The sequence below is a fragment of the Lactuca serriola genome, chromosome 9, assembly GCF_051521515.1.
Source record: "Lactuca serriola cultivar US96UC23 chromosome 9, Lser_US96UC23_V15, whole genome shotgun sequence".
NCBI classification, from domain to species: Eukaryota; Viridiplantae; Streptophyta; class Magnoliopsida; order Asterales; family Asteraceae; genus Lactuca; species Lactuca serriola.
In genome coordinates this window covers 205,743,376-205,765,662 of record NC_136416.1, presented here as the reverse complement: position 1 = coordinate 205,765,662, position 22,287 = coordinate 205,743,376, and the positions used below count along the sequence as shown (strand labels likewise).

General features: G+C 41.5%; 1 pseudogene; it reads right to left on the bottom strand.

Annotated features, from left to right (window-relative positions):
• Positions 1–20,963: 20,963 nt before the first annotated feature.
• LOC145073277 (dehydration-responsive element-binding protein 1D pseudogene) lies at positions 20,964–21,842 on the bottom strand (annotated as a pseudogene).
• Between the last annotated feature and the right edge of the window lie 445 nt (positions 21,843–22,287).

Sequence of the window (22,287 nt, the reverse complement as noted above, 5' to 3'; positions counted from 1 at the left end):
TCTGTCGGGAGATGCGGTGAGATGCGCAAGGGATATGCGCAGCAGAAACCAGAGATCAGAGTTTAGGCGATCCTCGGTTGGATTGTATTTTCTCGCATGAGGAAAAGAGAATTTTGTGACTTGCTCGTCCCTGGGTCGGGATAGTGGTCACGGGGAGGAAGTTAGTGGGTTATTTGGATCATGATGATGTCTGAGGACACTTCAGAGCGAACGAGCGATTCAGACGCTCGAAGACATGCTTCGGGCATGTGTATTAGATCTCGGAGGGAGTTGCGGCACGTATTTATCTTTGGTTGAGTTATCCTATATCAACAGCTATCATTAGTGCATTTGTATGCCACCCTTTGAGCTGTTGTATGGGAGGAGGTGTCGGACCCTCATTTGTTAGGGAGAGGTAGCGCATGGACCCGAGGGCCCTTGCGAGCAGATCCAGAGCATGTGTGATACATGGAGTAGTGGCAAGGTTGGCTAGTGGTTTCCCTAGGTAAGGGAAGAGAAAGGTATGTAACCCCCGGGGGGGAGTGTTGGTTCACGGAAGTGAAAGTAGTAGTGAGAGTGGATGATTTGGAGTATGGTGGTTGAACATTGTGTCTGTGATAGTGGTATGGAATGACATCATGTTGGGATGTCTGCTGAGGACGCGGAAGGGATTCCGCGAGAGTAGGGCCAAGAGTCTCAGGATGAATGTGGGGAGGGAGTCGGGGACTCCCAGCTTGATTCTGATCAGGGTATTGGATATGTACTAGTGGTTCATCCTGGGGGGATGTTGGAGGATATCATCAGTGCATCGGGTTTTTCCCAACCCGAGGGTACTGGGCAAGTTCAGCATGCGCATGTGATTGCAAGAGGAGAACTCGTGGGAGTTGCTCTGAGATTGAAGAGTGGGTCTTTCTGTCAGCACGGAATGGATAAAGTGGGATTCGGATCGGGGATCCGATGGTTCATGGCTTTCTAGCCCTTATGGGTCGAGGGGTTGTTGAGATTTGGAGCAGTGATACATCTCGGGTAATTCTCGATTGTTGAGTGTGATTATCAGAGGGTACAACCGGTTCCCGGTTTGAGACGGTGGTCAGGACACCGCAAGGAAAGAGGAAGTGAGTTCGAGTTCGATGGTTATGCTTTGAGGAACCTGGTCCAGTTAGGGCCAGGTGGCGTGTCGTGGGAGTATTTTGGAGTTGAATTGCCATAGGCTTCGAGGACGAAGCCTAATTTAAGTGGGGGAGAATTGTAACATCCCGAAATATCAAGAGTAGAGTTGAAGGGCTAAAAGAGTAAGTTGTGAAAGAGTGACTCGGCAAATCCATGGATGGACTCGGCGAGTAGAGTCGCGACTGGGTCGCGTGCTAAGTAGCCGACTCGGCGAGTCAGTGAGGAGGACTCGGCGAGTAGGCGCTGATTGGAGAAAACTCTAATTCTCGGGGTTGAGCCCTATATAAAGAACATTATGTTTTCCTCCCAGCCTCCTTATCACCCCTTGAGCCCCAGAAAACCCTAAATCGCGGAGAAGCACCATTGTTGAGTGGATTGGAGCTTGGAGAAGTAATTGTTGAAGGAATTTTGGGAGATTGAAGGCTTGGAGCAAGGGGCTTTGCTTGGATTCGAATTACATTGCAGTTGGGGCATCTCTTGGAGGTAATATCTCGTTCTTGGGCTGTTATTATGTGTTTCTTCATTTTGGGGTTTGTGGGAACTTGTCTATGGATGTAATGGGAAGTCTAGAGGTTAGATCTGAGGTTGCTACCTCAGATCTGGAAGGGAGAAGAATCAGAGAGCATGAAAGTCCCTGTGTTGGAGTGTTTAGTGAAGCTTTCATGTCCCAAACCCTAGCCCAATGTGCAAATGGCCTAGATCTCTTTGGATTCACGTAAAGTTTGCCACTTTACGTGATGGATGAGTGGTAGGAGGCTAGATCTATGTTTTGGAGCAATTGCATGGCCTGGAATGCTTCTGAATGGATTCAGACCGGTGGTACTCGGCGAGTCACATGGGTGTACTCGACGAGTTGGATGAAGATGGCCTGGAACTCGGCGAGTTGTATGAACAACTCGGCGAGTAGGTTGATGATAGTCTTGGACTCGGCGAGTCTGTTCTTGGACTCGGCGAGTCTTGTCGAAGAGTCCCGATATTCCCTAGTGGAGTCGAGAATCGATGAGTCAAGGGATGACTCGGTGAGTTGTGTGCGAGTGGACTTAGAGTTGTTGGACTCGGCGAGTCTCAGAGTGACTCGACGAGTTAGGTCGCGGATTGAGTGAAGTTCTGATTATAGGAACTCGGCGAGTCATAGAGTTGACTCGGCGAGTAGGGTCAGACAGGGGTTGACTTTGACTGAGGACTTTGATTTTGACCAAGGGTTGACCGTTGACTTTTAGGGTTTGGTCAGCGATGTGGCCTTTGGGCCAAGAGAGGGGTAAAATAGTCTTTTACCCTTAAGAGGGTGCATTGAGAGGATTGATTCTAGTCTCGAGAGTTATAGTCATGAGAGTTTTGCCTTACGTGTTAGGCGGTGGCGAGTTCGAGATCCGAGTATGGAGATATCTGCTTTTTGCTTGCCAGGTGAGTCTTCTCACTATACTTTACCTTGAGTAGGTAACCAGAGTTATGTGACAGAGTATTTGTATGCTATGTATGTTATGTGTTGTACTGCATTATTTCTATGTGATTTATGTTGTGCATGTTTGCAGAGTTGGAACCGAAGGGTCCCTAGAGTTAGAACCGGAAGGTTCACAGAGTTAGAACCTGAGGGTTCACAGAGTTTGGGTGCACGGACCCATAGAGTTATAGCCTCGAGTGGCTTATATGTGTTATGTGTGTGGTATTTTGGGGAACTCACTAAGCTTCGTGCTTACAGTGTTTTGTGTTATGTTCTTTTCAGGTTTCTTTCAGTATCACGGTACGGCACCGGCTTGATTGTACACACCAGAGCAAGAGTCATATTTTGGAGGATCCTGGTTTTCTATGCAAGTGAAAATGGAGCTATGTTTTGTAATTTGATTATGAATGAGATTTTTAACAAGTGTTCTAAGAATAAAATGATTATTTAAAATGAAAATTTTGTCTTTAAATTTACGGTGTTACAAGTCCTTTGTATATATCTTCTATAGACCGAGCGACAATGTTGTCTTCGTCGCGAGGAGAGGAGACTTTTGTGAGAGAGAACTCATATGCCAAGGGGACAGTGGGTGGAAATTGACCATTAAGAGCTTCAAGAGTCAAGTGGTGAAAGAACCTCAAACACTAGCAATCAACTTATGGAGGAAACTCCGGTTGAACCAATTGACGAGTCCGTACCTATAAGGCATTCCAGTAGAGTTAGTGTTCCACCTATGTTATATGGTTTTCATGTAACAGTTGAAGGTGATACATTTATCAGTGATACACACTGGTAAATCTAGATGAACCTAACAACTACAAGGAAGCCATGGTAGGCCCAGAGTCCACAAAATGGAAAGAGGCTATGGACAACGAGATTTAGTCCATGTGTGACAATCAAGTTTGGAACTTGGTTGACAATGTATTGGGTCGTAAGACAATCGGGTGCAAATGGATCTTCAAGAAGAAGACCAACATGGATGGGAAAGTACACACATATAAGGCGTGACTGGTTGTGAAGGGCTTTACACAAACTCATGGAGTTGACTATGATGAGACCTTCTCACCAATAGAGAATATTAAATTTATAAGGGTTATTCTAGCCATAGCTGCATTTCATAACTATGAAATATGGCAAATGGATATTAAAACCGCTTTCCTTAATGGAAAGTTGGCTAAAGATGTTTGCATGAGTCAGCCACAGGGTTTTGCCAATGCTAAGTACCCTAATAGAGTGTGTAAACTTGAGAAATCCATTTATGGATTGAAACAAGCATCTCGTAGATGGAATCTTTTTTTGATGAGAAAGTCATAGAGTTTGGATTTTCGAGAAGCGAGGATAAGTCATGTGTATATGTCAATGCTAGTGGGAGTATAGTAAGCTTTCTGGTATTGTATGTAGATACCATATTGCTCATAGGAAACGACATCCCAACCTTTCGGGAGGTTAAGTCCTGGCTTGGGAAGTGTTTCGCTATGAAGGACCTTGGGGTGTTTGGTAAGTATTGTGCCTAAAATGTAATGTATTGCGAAATATGGGGGTTATTTTTTAAATAATTGATTGAAGTTGAAAATAATTTGTGGAGGGAGGGGCTGATTGGTAAGATTTCGGAATTGGTTGGAAGGGTTTTCGGAAGGCGGGTTAGAATGGTAAATTATGGATCGAAATTGAAAGAAAGAGGAGAAGGAACGACTAATAATGTCAATATGGAGAATAACTTTTAAGGAGCGGGTATACAACGTTAACCCTAACCCTAACCCTAACTGTTCATAGCCGCCACCTTCACTTGCTCCTATCTCCAGCGGTACTACCCGCTCGCCTATTTTTTCTATCAACAAAGACCACCGGCTGTCGCCGTCTCCATTGATGAGGTCAGAAACCACCAAGTCACAGCAACCGTTGCCGACACCGCGTCCATCGGAGACTGTTGAAGCCATCCGCCAAAGCAAATCTTTTCTACATCGGAATGAGAGCATGACGGTCGGGGATTAGCTGCTGTTGTGAACCACTGAAACCCTAGCCGCCGGTGATAACATGACCGACCGTTGCCTTCTCCGACCGTTCTCTTTCTTTTTCGTCGCCATCCTCAGCCACACGACACGGCAGTCGTCGGCTCTGTGTGGAACTCATGTTCGTATGTGCGTGTGTTGCTGCTATGATTTCCCTCACTCCTCTCCATCCCTTCTGAAGCTTGTCTGAGCATTGCAGTTGCTGCCACGTGGCTGTCACCACTTCGCACTCCGACCACCGCCTAGTTGCAGCCGCTCGCCGCCGCTATTGATTGTTTGTTTATGTGTTCTGTGTGTATATTGTTTGAGGCTTCATTTGGTCGGAAATCACGAGAACAGCCACCACCACCACTGTGAGGTGGTGGCTGCCACCATGTGCCACCACCGGCAACCAATAGGGTGGTTGTGTGTGTGTTTATCTTAGTGTGTGTGTGTGTGTGTTTATTCGAGATTTCGTATTGTAATTTGTAATAGGTATAAAAATAATAAAAGGGAAAACTAATAACCACCACTGTGAGGTTGTGGCTGCCGCCACCAGCCACCGTGTTGGGTGGCGGTGTGCCTTGTTTGTGTTTTGATTCGTTTTGGATGCTTGAACAAATGGACTAGAACCATAACCACCACCATGAGGTGGCCGCCGCCGCTGTGAGCCGTCGTTGACCACCACTCCCCAAGGTGGTAGTGGGTGGTTCCCGACAAGAGAAACCCAAATGGGCCCAATAAAGCCTTAATTGACCTAAAAGCCCAACCATCTGACTAATGGGCTAGTATTTGGGTTGGAAAACCCTAGGTTTGGAAAACCCTAATGTCACAAAACCCTAATTTTTGGGATTTATCGGGACCCGCATTTGAATTAATTACTAAATTGAAAATGTTAATTAATAATCATTTCCAAATTAACCTAAGGCAATAGTGGACTTAATGGATTAAGTCATTGATGGGTTAAGTAGGAACACTTAACCCTAATCGTCTTTTAATATGAAAATCCTAATTTCACTTGGGCCTTAAGTAGGGCATTTCTTTTGGGTTTTGGTGATTGGGCTATCGATGAGCTATCCACGAACTAGTAAATAGACTAAAATATTTGGATGGGCTTTAGGATAAGGCCCATGTGAAGGACTTGTGCCCAATTTGGAAAATTGGGCCATAACTAGGACTTGATAATTATGTGATATTGGGTCATGGGGATACCAAGAGTTTGGACTATAATAATTGGATGGGCCTTCATGAAAGACCATGTAGAGGTCTGGGCCTAATTTGGAAATTAGGCCATATGTTGGGCTTTGGCCCATTACTTGACGTTTGGGCCTTTGGTGTGTGATTTGGACCTTGGGCTTCGAACCCAATTATTAATTGGGTATTGTTTGATGTTGACAGTTCGGAAATCTATCAACCAGTAGCTGGAGTTTTATGTGCGGGACTTCATCAGTGCCATGTGAGCTCTCCTCACTATATCGGCAGGGTGTAAGGCACCAATGCCAACACTTTTTTGGATTTGTATCCGGGTTATTACATGATATGCTTATTGATTTACATCCTGGTAGTCAGGATGGTGATATGCTTAGTGACCTGGTTAAGTCGGTATCCTGGTATATAGGATGATGTTATGCTAATGACCTGGTTAGGTCGGCATCATGGTATATAGGATGATGCTATGCTAGTGACCGGATAGGTCTGTATCCTGATTATAGGATGTTGCTATGATTGATGATATGTTAGATCAGTTGACTATTATATATGCTAGCGTACAATATTATGTGCACATGTTTGTTTGATTGGGGGTTGGGTTGAGGCAGTCCTGCTTTGTGCTGAAGGCCAACATACCCAGGGCGGTCTAGATAGACTATAGGCCCAAGAGGGCATGTTAGTCATACCGAAGGCCCGATGAGCGGTCCGGATATGCTATAGACCCTACGAGGCGGTCCAGACGTGCCGAAGGCTCGGAGAGCATTCTAGATAGGTTGATGGCTTGCGAGGCGGTCTAGTCAGGATGAAGGCTCATTATGCATGCGTTTGCTTATATGTTATATGATATGATTATGATTGCATGGCTTTGGTATTTTGGGGGTAACTCACTAAACCTTCGAGCTTACATCTATCAATTATTGTTTCAGTTACTTCTGATGATCGCAGGAAGGCGAAGGCGTGATCGTGCACCTCCTTATATTTTCAAGATTGATTCTGGAGATACTCTGATGTTTAAACTATTTTGAAAGCAAATTCTAATAACTTAATGGTTTTAAATGTTTTGAAAAGTTTTAAATTGTCTTGAATTTTATGGGTGTTTCAATGTTTTAGTACTTCTTGTGATAAGGGTAAGGACCCGACTTGATGGCGCGACGTGCATTCTCCGATGTTTTCACATTTAGTTTTCGTACTATGAATTTTAAAATAATATGGATATGTAATGAGATTTTTGGACACATTGTGATTGATATTTATGAAATTAAAAGTTAAAAATTTTCTGTAAAAATTTGGGTTGTTACAAGTTAGTATCAGATCCTTAGTTCGAGGGATTCAGGCACACTTTTGAGTGTGCTAGAACTCAAACTGAGGAAATGGTAACAAATTGCTTTTTAAAAAGAAACAAAGTTAAATTTCCTGAAAGCAACTTTTGTAAAAAAAAAAAGGGGGAGAATGCAATGCGCGTAATCGACCGATCTCAAGTAAGTTCCCAATGTCTTAGCCATGCTATAGTATATATGAAAATTAATGTTGCATGGATTGTTTGCTAAGAGTATGCTTTCAAAGTTGTACATGCTTAGGATTGCCTACCTTAGAATGAGGGGATCTGCCATATTCCTATTCCTTGTTTGGTTGTGGTTTAAGGTAGAAGCTTTATTTGACAGTCTATATGATTCTCTTTGTGTATAACTTGCATGCATATGGAAAACTGCTATGATTAATTTAAGTTTCTGGTTTGGTGAGGTTTAAGAATACTAGAGCAGTCTAGGATCTGATTTAGTGTTGTGCTTATGAGTCATTATTTTTGATTGGATCATACATGAATTTCAGGTTTGGCCTTGGGGAAGGTACATGTAGGCGTGGAAGGTAGTAATGGGCCTGTACTACTAAAAGTAAATGACATGTAACCAAATCAATGGCAGACCTAATAGTTCTTAAGAGTCCGATGAGGAGGAATCCCTTTCGACTTCCTTATTTTTGTTAATTGTGATATTTTTAATTGAGGATGGTGATGATTACATGAGGTTTAGGTTAAGGATCAGGATCAGGTTCAGGCTCCGGTGTAGAGCATGTTGATGAGAGGCTACGCGATCTTATCACAACCGAGGTTACTCATGGCATCCTTGACGCTACCCCGGTGATTTTTGGTACAGTCAAGGAGGGCATCATGGATATCATGGAGGAGCGGCTCAGGTCCTTCTATGCCAAGATTGATGCAGGCCAGATTGGGGCCCGATCTCCCTCGTTTAGGAAGTTTAATGCGTGTGGAGTGCCTGAGTTCTTCGAGTTCAGGGATCCCATTACTAGTCGACGATGGATGGCAGATATGGAGAATGGTCAGCTCACAAGCTCTTTCCCCAATGCAGCTAAGGTTGGGTTTACATCTTGTATGTTCAGGGATCGAGAAAGAGATTAGTGGGAGGGGGTGACCCGTGAGGTGGGATCCGTAGGTGTGGCCGAGATGTCTTGGGAGGAGTTTGTGAGGAGGGTTGATCAGGATTTTGCACCATCCATTGAGGTGCATCGTTTGGTCAGAGAGTTCTAGGATTTACAGCAGACTACCAAGCCTGTGGCGGAGATCACCGCCAAGTTATGGGAGAGGGCATTATTGGTTCCACAGTACACTGCGGATGAGGAGATGAAGGAAACGAGGTATCATTCCATGCTGAGGGATGATATTTGTGAGTTTGTGAGCTTTTCAGGGTGTAAGACCCAGAATGAGATGGTGGAGAAGGTCCAGGAATGGGAAATTGAGTTAAAGCTCCACTCGAAGCGGAAGCTAGAGCCTGACTTCGTGACTGGTATGTTATCAATTTTTGTCTTGTTTATTTTATTATTATGCTTTGCTATTTTGATTCTATATATGGACCTTTTTGGTCAATGGTTTGTCGACTCAGATTCTTTTTGATTCAGGGGCTACCCGGTCGTTTGTATCTCTTGCGTTGAACAAGAAGTTACGAGATGCTCCGGGGACTTTGCATTCCCCACTCAAGGTGGAGATTGTGGATAATCGCATTGTGAGCGTTGTGAGAGTATTTCTATAACATCTACAAATTTCACAAAAATTTTAAACTTTTGAGACATTCCAAAACTATCCATTGCTTACAAATTGTTTTCAAAATAGTTTAACATCAGATAAAATCCTAGAAATCATAACACAAAATATGAGAAGGTGCACGATGAAGCCTTCGCCTTCCCGCGATCATCTAAAGTACGTGAAACATAACCAAAACCTGTAAGCCCAATGCTTAGTGAGTCTTCCCCAAAATACCATCACATCAACATAACCAATAACAACATATATAATGAGCCTTCAGCCTGACTAGACTGCCTTGCAGGTCCTTTAGCCTATCTGGATCGCTCTCGAGCCTTCGACATGACTAGACCGCCTCACAGGGCCTACAACCTATTCGGACCGCTCGTCAGGCCTCCGACCTGACTGGACTGCCTCACAAGGCCTTCAGTCTGTCCAGACCGCCCTGGTCTATTGGCCTACAGCACAAAGTAGGACCGCCTCAACCCAACCACACACACATACATGTCGAAATATAAATAGCAATTAAGTACATAACCAGTCTATATCCAGTCAAACCGATCTACAAATCACTAAGTATAACAACATCCTATCTACCAGGATACCGATCTAACAGAGCATAACCACATAGAACATCCTATCTATTAGGATACCGATCTAACAGATCACAACAATGATAAAGCAGGATAACAATCCAAAGGGCCAGCCTTGGTGCCTTCGACCCTTGAGTATAGTGAGGAAACTCACCTCACAAATAGCACTGACTATCAAGATACCCTCATTTCATTAAATCCCAAATTACCAAAAATACCCTCAAAGTAAAACTTGGTCAAAGTCAGAGTCAACAATCAAGGTCAACAGACCACGTTGACCCCAACTCGTTTAGTGCATCTCCTGCCTCGTCGAGTTTGTTCATGTAACAGAAAGTCGTGAAAAGCTCGAGTCAACTCGCCGAGTTACTACAACAACTCATCGAGTTCTTTAGCATCCACAAAGCGGGAAAATCCCCATTAACTCTTCGAATTGTCAGAGCAACTGTAACACCTGGTTCCTGGTACGCATTTAATTATAATTTATTCACTTTTGTAGAGCAACTCGATGAATTGGGAGCCCCAAACTCGTCGAGTAGAAACCAGAATGGACGCGGGATTTTAAGTCACTTACTCGATGAGTTGATAGCCTCAACTCAACAAGTAGGACTGCGAGAATGAAACCTTAATTTCAGGGTTTTTCACCCTATTTAAGCATCTTAATCCCCTTATGTTGGCCTCATTCACAGCCTCCAAGTCCCAAAACCCTAGAACCTTGTGTGAGCTTGTGAGACCTTTTTGAGAGAAATCGTTTGCTTTTGAACCTTGTGGAAGAAGAAACAGCTAGAGGACCCAAGAAGAGGAGAGTAGATCCAGAAACTTCACTTCATTTGTAGCATTTTTGGGTAAGCAAGTCTCAAACTTGCTTAGTGATTTCTTAGATCTCTTCGTTTCACTTTTATGGGGGTGTTTGGTCCAAGAATGTTAACATTTGGGAAATTGAAGACCCAAGTGGGTATTCTCCCAGATCTAGGACCTTGAAGGGCTGTTATGGCATAAAGTTGCAAACTTTATTGCCATTGGAGCCCCCATGCAAGCTCTAAGATGTCATTTTGGCCTTTTAAGCCCTAAATGGCAAGCAATGCATTGAGGTAAAGGCAGAAACTTTACATGTTCAAATTATGTTTAAGGCCTAGATCTCTATTTGTATGCTTTAGTTTGGTGTGTGGATGACTTATGGACCAAGATGTAAGTCCTAAAGAGTTAGGGTGTGAGCCAAACCCGTCAAATGAGGGTATTAACATTCCCTTAAAAGGATGTTTTCAATGTGGATGACAAGCAAGAAGCATAGATCTGAAGTGTAGGGGCTTAATCCGTTAAGATGGCCCAAACCGACAGAGGAACCCGTCGAGTCCATAGAGGAAATCGACGAGTTGTGCCGATTTGTCCCAACTTTGTACAAGGTAGAACTCGATGAGTCTGTGAAGGACTCGACGAATTGACTCGTTCTATCACGACTATGAGTACCCAGGGAACTCGACGAGTCAGGGGGATGACTCGACGAGTTGGATCGTGATTTTAGGGTTTTTGATTTATAGAACACAACAAGATGATGGGTCAACTCGGTGAGTTGAGTCAACCCAAAATGTTGACTTTGACCAGGGGTAAAATGGTCATTTTACCCTAAGAAGGATGATCAGATTTTGACTAAGTGTTATTGTGATAATGATAGTCGGGGAGTCGTTGGAGAAGTCGTTAGAGATTCCTTACACGAGATTTCACAGTTAGCTTTGTGATGTGAGTTTTCCTCCAGTAGGAATGGGTCGAATGCACCAAGGCCGGCCCGTTTATGTATATTAGTATGTTCCGGACTAAGGTCCGATACCGGGCGGGGCCCGATATAGGATTATATGTTTTCCGGGTTTCGACCCAATGTCGACGCGGTACCCAAAGAATGTTAGTATGCTTGATGTCTTTGTGATTCTTACACGTGTTTGTATCTGTATGTTTCTGGACTACGGTCCGATGTCGGGCCAGTTCCCGAGGAAAGTTTGTATGCTTTCCGGATTTCGGTCCGATGCAGGACGGGGCCCGAGGAACGTTTATATGTATATGTTTAGGCAATTCTGATCATGTTATGTGTATTAGTAGATATGCTTATATGTATGTCGAGCACTGCTCGATGTCGGGCAGGGCCCGATGTCGGATGCAGTTTGATGCTGGACGAGGCCCGATGCTGGACATGGCCGATGCCAGACAGTGCCCGATGTAGCAGGGCGGGGACCAATGTATTTTATATGTGAATGGTGTGTGGTAGTTTGGGGAGACTCACTAAGCTTCGTGCTTACAGTTTTTAGTTTTGGTTTCAAGTACTTCCGCTAGTAAGGGGAAGAGCTCGGGATAACTTCATTGCACACACCACAACTTTTAGCCTAGGAGGATTCACTCTGATGTTTTGACATATGATTTTGATATATTGATAGATGTTACGATATTTTTGAGATACACGATTTATGACTTTTATATGATGAATGATACTTATGGGTTTTTATTAATGATTTAAAATGAAATTTTTGGACCGTATTTATGGGATGTTTCAAGTTGGTATCAGAGCCTTAGTTTAAGGGATTCGTGCACACTCTTGAGCGTGTCTGGAATCAAACTGAGGATTTGGTATGAAAATTTTCAAAAGAAAAATCATTTTATAAAAGAACTTTGAAAAGAGAAAAGAATTTTTTAAAGGAGAAAAAGGAAAGCTTGTGGTGAATGAAATCAGCCGAGCTCAAGTAAGAACTCCAAAATTACCATTACTAGTTTATGTTATGATATGTTTATAAGAACTGCATGCTAGACTAGGGCTAAGGATCTAAGAATGATGCCTTATGTTCCTATTATATGTGTATGACGTGTTAAGGTCAAAATATTGTAAAGAGTCAAAGTGTTTGTATTGTAATTTCATATGTATTCACTAAGGCACATGTTCAGTTGAAACGTAATGTTGAGTCCTTAGTATTTTTCTACTTTCAGTATCCTATAAATATGGAATGAACTTGAGTGTAGGTAAGAGAGTTGACACAACTTGTATTATCTGTTTTTGTACTCAAGTTTCTAAAAGTAATCAAAGCTAAAACCAGATCATATTTACATTGTGTGTTCATTCTAAATCATTACTTGAATTACTCTGATTTACTTTCGATTACTCAATACAATTCTTCTTCATGAGGAATAGCATGCTAGTCTAGGGTGAAGGATCTAGGAAGGATGCCTTATGTGCCTGATTTATGAGGTTATTGAACTGTATGCTAGAACTAATTAGTCAGTAATATGATCGCCTGAATAGGATATGCTTGATTATGTTTACTCAAAGCCCGAATGTTGTTTGCTTTGTGCTTTTAGGATTTCTAGTTATCTTCAACTAACTAGTGATCGAATATGTTAAGTTACATATTACGAGGACTAAATAATTTCAGAAGGTTAGGTCTAGCTCTATTTCACAGCTCTTGTTTGAGGCCCACCGTTGTAGGGTAGAACCTCTTATTCGAAGAATTATCTTGTCTTAGTGATATGCAATGGTATTCACGAGCAAATTAGGGGAAATAGCAGGGACTTCTTATGTAGCTTATGGCGGAGAGTGGGTTGGTGATTTCCCTTGGGAAGCCTAGGATGAGATTAGCGGGTGAAATAGTAGCAGTAGAAGGGACATGGTGGAGTCTAGGCAGTTCCTAAGGAAAGTACGGATAGATGTGGAAGGTAGTATGGGCCCATACTACTGAAAGTAGAGGATCCATACTCGAATCAAGGATGGCTGAGATGAACCTAGGAAACTTGTAGTGTGTGAGATCCCTCGAGTGATGATATGTATAATGATGTTTGTTATGGTGTATTTTCAGTATGGTGACGCTATGCATTAGACTAGTTGGCACTTCAGGCGCTGAGGCTAAGGCTCTGGAGTCGGGCAGTTAGACGAGAAGACGAGAGAGTTCACCTCTTCTAAGATCATGCACATCATTTTAGACCAGACTCCTATGATCTTCGGTGTGATCAAGGAGGATATCTTGGAGCTTTTGGATGAGAGGTTGAGTGCATTCCATACTAAAGTGGTGGCCACGATGGGGTCGCGCACACTAACATTCAGGGAGTTCGGAGCCTGTGGAGCTCCCGACTATCATGGGGCTCGGGAACCCATTGCTAGCAGCAAATGGTTTTCAAATTTCGCCAATGCCTTTCGCACCAGCAGATGTCCCGAGGGGGAAAAGGTTCGACTTGCTTCATGCCTCCTAAAGGACAAAGCACGAGATTGGTGGAGCAGGTTAGGAGAGCTATTGGTGATGATGTCGCTACTGATGTGATGACTTGGAGTGATTTATCGGCCAGGTTCAGGGTCAAGTTTCCACCTGTGATTGAGGTGCAACAGCTGGCAAGGGAGTTCCAGGACCTCCAGTAGACTACGGAGATGGTGGCTAAGATCACTGATATGTTTAGGGAGAGGGCCCTTATCGTTCTGCAGTACGTGGCAGACAAGGAGATGAAAAAGGCCCGATTTCATGAGATTTACGAAGTGATATCCGCTAGTTTGTGTGTCGATCCATCTGCAAGACGCTGGAGGATATGATTGCTAAGGCTTGGGAGAGGGAGCTGGATTTGGAGATGGAGAGGAAGAGGAGACCAGATGGGGTTCAGACATGTAGCTCAGGTAAGAAGCCCAAGGTATCAGATCAGAGATCGAGGAGCCAGCATGGCCGCAGCCGGTGTGGCAAGTGCGGCAAGATACACAAGAGGGCGTGCAGGGCAGGGAGTTCGGGCTTATTCAAGTGTGGTTGAACTGGTCATATGAGTAGGGATTCTACTTCTACAACCACCACCATAGCTGTTTGAGATCTGATTTGCTTTTAGTGCAATCAGAGGGTAAACAAAAGGGCCCAGTGTCCGGGTTTAGCAGCGGCAGGACAGGTGGCGGCGCTTGCTCCTGCTACGTTGAGGATTAAAGATGGCCATCAGGGCCGGGCTGAGGTGCCTATGGTAAGGAGTAGGGATTTTCAGTTTACTGCAGAGGAGGCACATGCAGCTCTCGACGTTGTGACGGGTATGTATTCTCTCCTTATCTGTTTTTTTTTATTGATTATCGCTTATGTTTACTTGTTTTTTTATAGGATCGTTCTTAGTGAACGATATATCAGCTCTGGTATTGTTCGATTCGGGGGCTACCTGATATTTTGTGTCGCTCGCACTTAGCAAGCGATTTGTTGGAGCTCCGGGGAGCTTGACTGTCCACTAGATGTAGAGATAGTAAATGATAGGACCGTTCGGTTTGCGAGGGTGCATCGGGGATGTACACTACAGTTGTTCCACGAGCAGTTCTCCGTGGATTTGGTCCCTATTCCCCTAGGAGGGAATAAGGTTATAGTGGGTATTGACTGGTTGAGCCCTAATGGGGCAGCGATCGACTGCGAGCGGTAGCTAGTGAGAGTTCGGCCTCCTAGTGGGGGAGGGTTAATGATTTAGGGCGAGAGGTCGCCGTGTAAACTAACTTTATGTTCAACAACGAGGCCGAGGCGCTACCTTCAGCAGGGTTGCGCAGGGTATGTCGCCTATGTTATGGATACCCGAGATAAGGGTAGGGCGAGAGTGGATGATGTATCGATCATGCGAGAATACCCGGATATATTCCCGGAGGATGTGCCTATGATACATTAGGAGAGGCAAGTTGAGTTCAAGATTGACCTAGTCCCTGGTGCGGCTCTGATAGCCAAGGCACCATATCAGTTGGCTTATCCCGATATGCAGGAGTTGTCTACAGAGTTTCAAGAGCTGCTAGACAAGGGATTTATCAGGCCGAGTAGTTAGCCATGGGGAGCCCCGATCCTGTTTGTGAAGAAGAAGGATGGGTCACATCGGATGTGCATAGACTACAGGAAGCTGAATAAGATAACGGTGAAGAACCGTTATCCCTTCCCGAGGATTGATGATTTGTTTGACCAACTACAAGGTGCATCTTGGTTCTCCAAGATAGATCTGGGATTGGGTTATCACCAGATGCGAGTCAGAGACGAGGATGTGCAGAAGACAGCTTTTTGGACTCGCTATGGTTACTATGAGTTTGTGGTGATGTCGTTTGGTCTCACCAATGCTCCAACCGCATTCATGGACATCATAAACCACATGTGCATGCCGATGCTGGACCGGTCTGTGATAGTCTTCGTTGATCACATCTTGGTTTATTCCAAGACTCAGGAACAGCACGAGGAGCACCTAAGGGAAGTGCTGGAGACACTGAGGTGTGAGAGACTTTTTGCAAAGTTCTCCAAGTGTGAGTTCTGGTTGCGCAAGGTGCAAATTTTGGGGCACCTTGTCAACCAGAAGGGCATTTTGGTCGATCCGACCAAGATATAGGCCGTGATGCAGTGGGAGGTTCTGATGTCTCCAACTAAGATTCAGATGATTGATGATTTTGATATATCCCTTCCAAAAATTTTGAAAACTAGGGGATAAAGGGATTAGTTTAAATTATTTATTTAATTTAATGGATAATCCTATGAGATTTAATAATTTAAATTAATGGTTTAATTTTGAATAATTATTAAATCAAGGTTTTTTATATTGAAGATTTTAAATTAAATCAAAAATTTTAAATAAGATTAAAAATCTTAGTATTTTAAAAGTTTAAAATACACCCTTATACTATTATAATATTAAAATTTTAATTTATATATATATATATATATATATATATATATATATATATGTGTGTGTGTGTGTATAAGATGAGTCAGTCTTACCATTAGTAGGCCTCATGTAACGTCGGGTTCCTAGTATGTATGTTAATATAGAATTATTCATTTTTGCAAAGGGACTCGATGATTTGGAGGCCACAGACTCGTCGAGTATGAACAAATGAAAGGATGCAGGACTTGAAGTTTACTCGACGAGTCGAGTGGCCTCGACTCGACGAGTAGGGCTGCCAAAGTATGTGTATGAGAACTGCATGCTAAATTTGGGCTAAGGATCTTGGAAGATGCCTTATATGTCTGCTATATGTACTTATCGAATTTTGTGCTAGAACTTGTTAGTCACTGATAAGATGGCTTGAATAGTATATGCTTGATTTTGTTACTCAATGCTCGAATGCTGCTTGCTTTGTGCTTTTAGGATTTCTAGTTATCATTAACTAACTAGTACAGAAATACGTTAAGTTACATATTACGAGGACTAAATAATTTAAGAAGGTTACGTCTAGCCTTATTTTGCAGCTCTTGTTTGATTCCAACCGTTGTAGGGTAGGACCTCTCATTCGAAGAATTATATCGTCGTAGTGATATGTATTGGTATTCGCAAGCTAGTTAGGTAAATGTAGAATGGATTTCTCATGCAGCTGATGGCGGAGAGTAGGTCGAAGAGTTACCCTAGCGTAAGCCTAGGATGAGATTAGTGCAACCAGTAGTATTAGAAGGGACTTGGTGAAGTCAAGGCAATCCTTGAGGAAAGTATGGATAGATGTGGAAGGTAGTATGGGCCCGTACTATTGAAAGCATAGGATTCGTGCTCGAGTCAAGGAGGGTTGAGATAGAACCAGGGAACTTGTAGATTTTGTGAGACCTCTCGAGGTTATGTATGACCCTTATGATTATGTGTTTTATTTCAAAATGGTGGTGACACGTCACGAAGCAGGAGGTTTAGGGTCTGGGTCAGGACCAGGTTCAGGTTCGGGGGAAGGTTCCAAGCCAGTTGATGACGGACTATACGAGTTCATCACTTCTGAGATCATGAGAGGCATCCTTGAGGCGACCCTGGTGATTTTTGGGTCAATCAAGGAAGGGATCATTGAGCTGATGGAGGAGCATCTTAGGGCGTTCAGGAGCGACATGCCATCTGGCCAGTTAGGGACACACACACTCTCCTTCAAGGACTTCAGGGGATGTGGTGCAACAGAATTCCACGGGGTGAAGGACCCCATTGTTGCCAGGAGCTGGATTGTAGACATCGAGTCTGCTCAGTTGACGAGCTTCTGCCCTGAGGGGTCGAACGTCCGGTACGCTACAGGTTGTTTGAGAGACCAAGCTCGAGATTAGTGGCAAGTTGTCAGTGATTCTTTGGGAGCCCTGACCATTGAAGCTATGACGTGGTCGGACTTTTTGATCAGGTTAAGGGCTGAGTTTGAGCCAGCTATGGAGATTCAGCAGCTGGCCAGGGAGTTTCTTGACATGTGACAGACGACTAAGTCGGTGGCGGAGATTACCGGCAAGTTCTGGGAGAGCGCCTTACTGGTGCCTCTGTATGCGGGTGATGAGGAGATGAGGAAGACCCAATATATGATATGTTAAAAGCTGACATCCTAAAACATGTCAGCTACTCAGCATGCCCGCCTTTGGAAGACATGATAACGAGGGCGAGAGAAAGGGAGATTGATATAGAGCACATCCGGAAGAGGAAAGCGGAGGCTGGCCAGGTCACTGGGGTTTTGGGGAAGAAACCCAAGGGATCCGACACTAGGTCGAAGGGCCAGCAGGGCCGAAGCCACTGTGGGAAATGCGGCAAGACTCATGAGGGAGTTTGTAGACTAGGATCATCGGGTTGCTATAAGTGCAGCAAGCTTGGGCATTTTGGTAGGGATTGTACTGCCCCTACCCCCACCCTTCATATAGGTTTCTATTTTATTTTATGTTCTTCGTCAAACGAGGATCCAACCCTCCGCCTCTTTTGTTTCCATTCCTTGACAATTGATCAGATGAGGATCGAACAACCCCCAATCGAAGGTGCCTCCCTCGTAATTTTTGCCCATCGAACACCCCTTGTCATTTCCCACTGTTCCCCTCTCTTCATTCCCGTCGGCGATGAAGCAAACAGGAGCAGTGGGGGTCAATATCTCCTCTTCTCGCTATTCCTCAACCACCGATTGACAATCTCGAACTCCCCGTCGGACCCATCAACTGATTTTGTATGCCCTTCACCTATCAGACGAGGATCGAACCTTCCCCAACTGATTTGCTTCCGACTCATCATTGCCTCGATGCCTTCCTTCGCATCTGCCTTGTGTTCGAGTTTGTGCCTCTTTATTTTTGTCTGATCATAAAACGAACACACAAAAAAAGCCCTAAGTCAGTTTTGATTTAAGAAATGACCAAAATGCCTTTGTTGTTAAGTTCTTTATTCAAAATATTTTCCAATCCCCTAAAGATGATTCCATTTATCCACAAACAACCCTTCATTTGGTTATTTTTTACATAATAAATCCCAATCTTCAAACTTTGAATAAAAATAACCATTTTATCCCCTCTTTTGAAATTATTTTTACCAAATCAGTCCCACTTCGGTTAATTAAATTACCAAACAGCCCCCAATAGTTTAAATTTGTTACGAAACGGACTCGACAGTATTTCAAAGTTCAAGAATGGTGGATTTGCGGTTTCTCATGACAAGTTTCTCAAAAGAAACTGAATTCGAACAAATGGAACTCATACTTCAAGGGTGACTGCTTACGGCTCCTTTTTAATATTTTAATTATTGTGGTTTCTCTTATAACGAAAATACTTTTTGAAACGCTTTTAAAAGTATTATTGCTATTAGCAAAAAACTTGTAACATTCACCAACCACGTGTTGACTCTGTAAGCTACATGTATTTTCAAGAAATCACTAGACATTCACGATGGATTGAATTACAGGTGACATATTTTACTTATTATTATATGTCTATTTGTTAAGGCAATTCATATATTATTATTATTTGCAAAAACCGTGTATTCAAACATCAAGATGGAACATGAATGATATATTGCTAATTGATGTACTTGTGTTATATATTCAGTTTACCTGTTATCTATGAACTTAGTCGCACAGTCCGATGTGTTCCGCCGCCTCGACCGGGGGTGTGACAGTTATAAGCCTCAACTGCTAACTCATGGAAATTAAAGTGATTTATTTAGTTGGACGATCATACACTTTGGATTTTGGAAAAGTTAGTGAATAAATCGGTTATATATTTGGTTTAACCATGCGTCAACCGCAATGTAAAATTATGTATAAATATAAAATGATATAATATAATACTTAGAATATTCAGTTAAAAATTAATACACAAAATTTGTACAAATTTTAATCACTTACATAATGTGGTAGTACGTGGATTATGAAATAACAAAGAAAAACAAAACATGGCGTATCGATTGCAAATTTGTTTCTTTTTTTAAAGTTTCCTAATTACTTTGTTATCAATGTTGTCTTAACGGAGAGTATATTAATGACCGTTTTGCCTATAGACAATAACTGGAAAAAAATCAATACATTCTATATATTTTATAATATTTTTAGAGGATCAATAACAAATTTTCAGATTTTTTTTTATCGTGAGGAAAACATGGAGCAAGATAGTTTTTTTACAAACTCTTTATCAAATGCATACATAATTAACCACCTTTTAGTAGGTTTAGATGTAATAATTATTTGTACAAAAAATTAATCCTTCTTCAAAATTAATTTTTGGAAAAACTATTTATACTCGTCGTTTGCCACGGATAAACGGTTAGTATATATATATATATATATATATATATATATATATATATATATATATATATATATATATATATATATATATGTTCAGGTTCATTTGAAATCATTTTAATTTTGTGAGACCTTGAGAGCAAATCTAAAAATAATTTTAAAATGCAAAATAAATGGAAAAATCCAAAAATTCTTTTTTAAATATTATTTTTGGAACTTAAATTAACTAAAAATAATAAAAAATAAATCCCGTTTTTTTTTTTTTTTTTGAAAAATATGTGAAATATTCTAAATAGAATATTACACTGACATATTCTAAAAAATAATTTTAAAATGCAAAATAAATGGAAAAATCTAAAAATTCTTTTTTTAAATATTATTTCCGGAACTTGAATTAACTAAAAATAATAAAAAAATAATAAAAAAATCCCATTTTTTTAAAAAATACGTGAAATATTCTAAATAGATTATTACACTGTACATATTCTAAAAATAATTTTAAAATGCAAAATAAATGGAAAAATCAAAAAAAAAAATTTAATATTATTTTCGGAGCTTGAATTAACTAAAAAAAATAAATAAAAAAAATGCGTCTCACGGTCTCACAAAATTAGGTCGTCTCACATGAACCTAAATATATATATATATATATATATATATATATATATATATATATAGGGTTAGGTTATTTTGTTTTCACTATCTATTGTGTGCATGTATGACTGATTCTAAACCAATTATTTTAGTTATTTTAAGAAACTAATTAATGCATATTAAATGTTGAAGATATAATAGGTATTAATTACATATTCAGTATTTAATAAGCATTAATTACTTTCTTAAAATAACTAAAATGATTGGTCCAGAATCAATCATACAGACACACAATAGATAATGAAAACATTTGAACCTATATATATATATATATATATATATATATATATATATATATATATATATATATATATATATATATATATATATATATATATATAATACATAAGAATTATGGAAGTCAGGTTGAATTGAAGGTCGAATCAAAAACCAAAAATCAAATCAAAAACAACATCTATTCAACTAAAAATCTGATTTTTAAAATACTAGTTTTACATTCTCCTATCCGGGTTAATCTTAATGTTGATTACCACATTAAAGCCATTGGATATATACTTAGATAAAAGGATCAAATAAATCCCTATATCTCACAATATTTATCATATTCCTGTATAATTTTATTTATAATAAGTTTTCTCACAATACTAATTATCATTTAATATTTCCAAAATATTCCTATAAGATCTTCCTATATGGTCTTCTTCTTGTATATATATACTCACAGTTCTAGAAACTCCATAAAGACTCCCGACCACAAAATTCCACGTTATCCCCATGCTTGCCATACACCACCGTCTGAGGAGGCGCTATCATCAGTCCCTCCGCCATGCTGGCAAAAAACCCCGGCATGTTGAAAATTTCTTCTTCGTCGACGTAAAACTGAATTCCCGGCAAATCCTTAATCTCCACCACATCCTCGGTGTGTCTGAAAGCCTTGGCCGCTTCTGCAGCGGCTTTTTGTATATCCTGTACATTGTTAGACTTCGGGACTGGCAGCCGCCACACTGAGTCAGCAAAATTTAAACACGCCAATCGTCCTCTGAAAGCAAATGCCGCCACGTCATGTGCCCTGGCTGCCATTTCAGCAGTGTGATGTGTCCCTAGCCAGACCCTCGACTTCTTGTTGGGCACTCTCACCTCGCAAACCCACTTACCGGAATCCCTCTTCCTCACTCCCCGGTAAACAGGGTGTCGAGTCTCCTTAAACTTCTTTCTTCCATCTCTCTTCTTCGGGGTTAGTGAAGCCAGTTTCATTTTTATTTCAGAAGTGCAATTTGAGGTAAACATGGACGACGCTAAGGGAACATTTACCACTGACAATGCATGATATGGGTTATACGAGTCGATGTCGGCGTCCATTTGTTGGTTATAGTGTTTGCATATTACGAGTGAAGTGAACTCATGTTGGTAGTTATTGTGCAAGTTATGACTTATTTGTGAAGTTAGGGTTTGTGAGTGACGTCAATTCAAGTGATTGATATGTATGCGTGGTGGGGTTATAGAGAAATGAGTCGGTTTACGTGGTGGTGGATGGAGTGGGCGCGCTGTGTGCAGTGGCTTTATTTTCTTTTATACGCCTGATATTTTCCAGAGTATCATTAATTAATAGTATTGTCCCTATACTATTGCATAATTCACAGCTTTAGTCTAATAGATTCAAATGTTGTAACTCAAGTACAAAATAGGTTAGTTTGTGTAACAATCATGTCTAACATTATATGCTGTCCATGATTATCGTTATTGAGGAAGGGTGAAAATCAATACCCCGATTGTCGAGATTTGTTGGAAACGGAAAATGGGCATGCTAAATTCTCCATGTAAGAATGTAA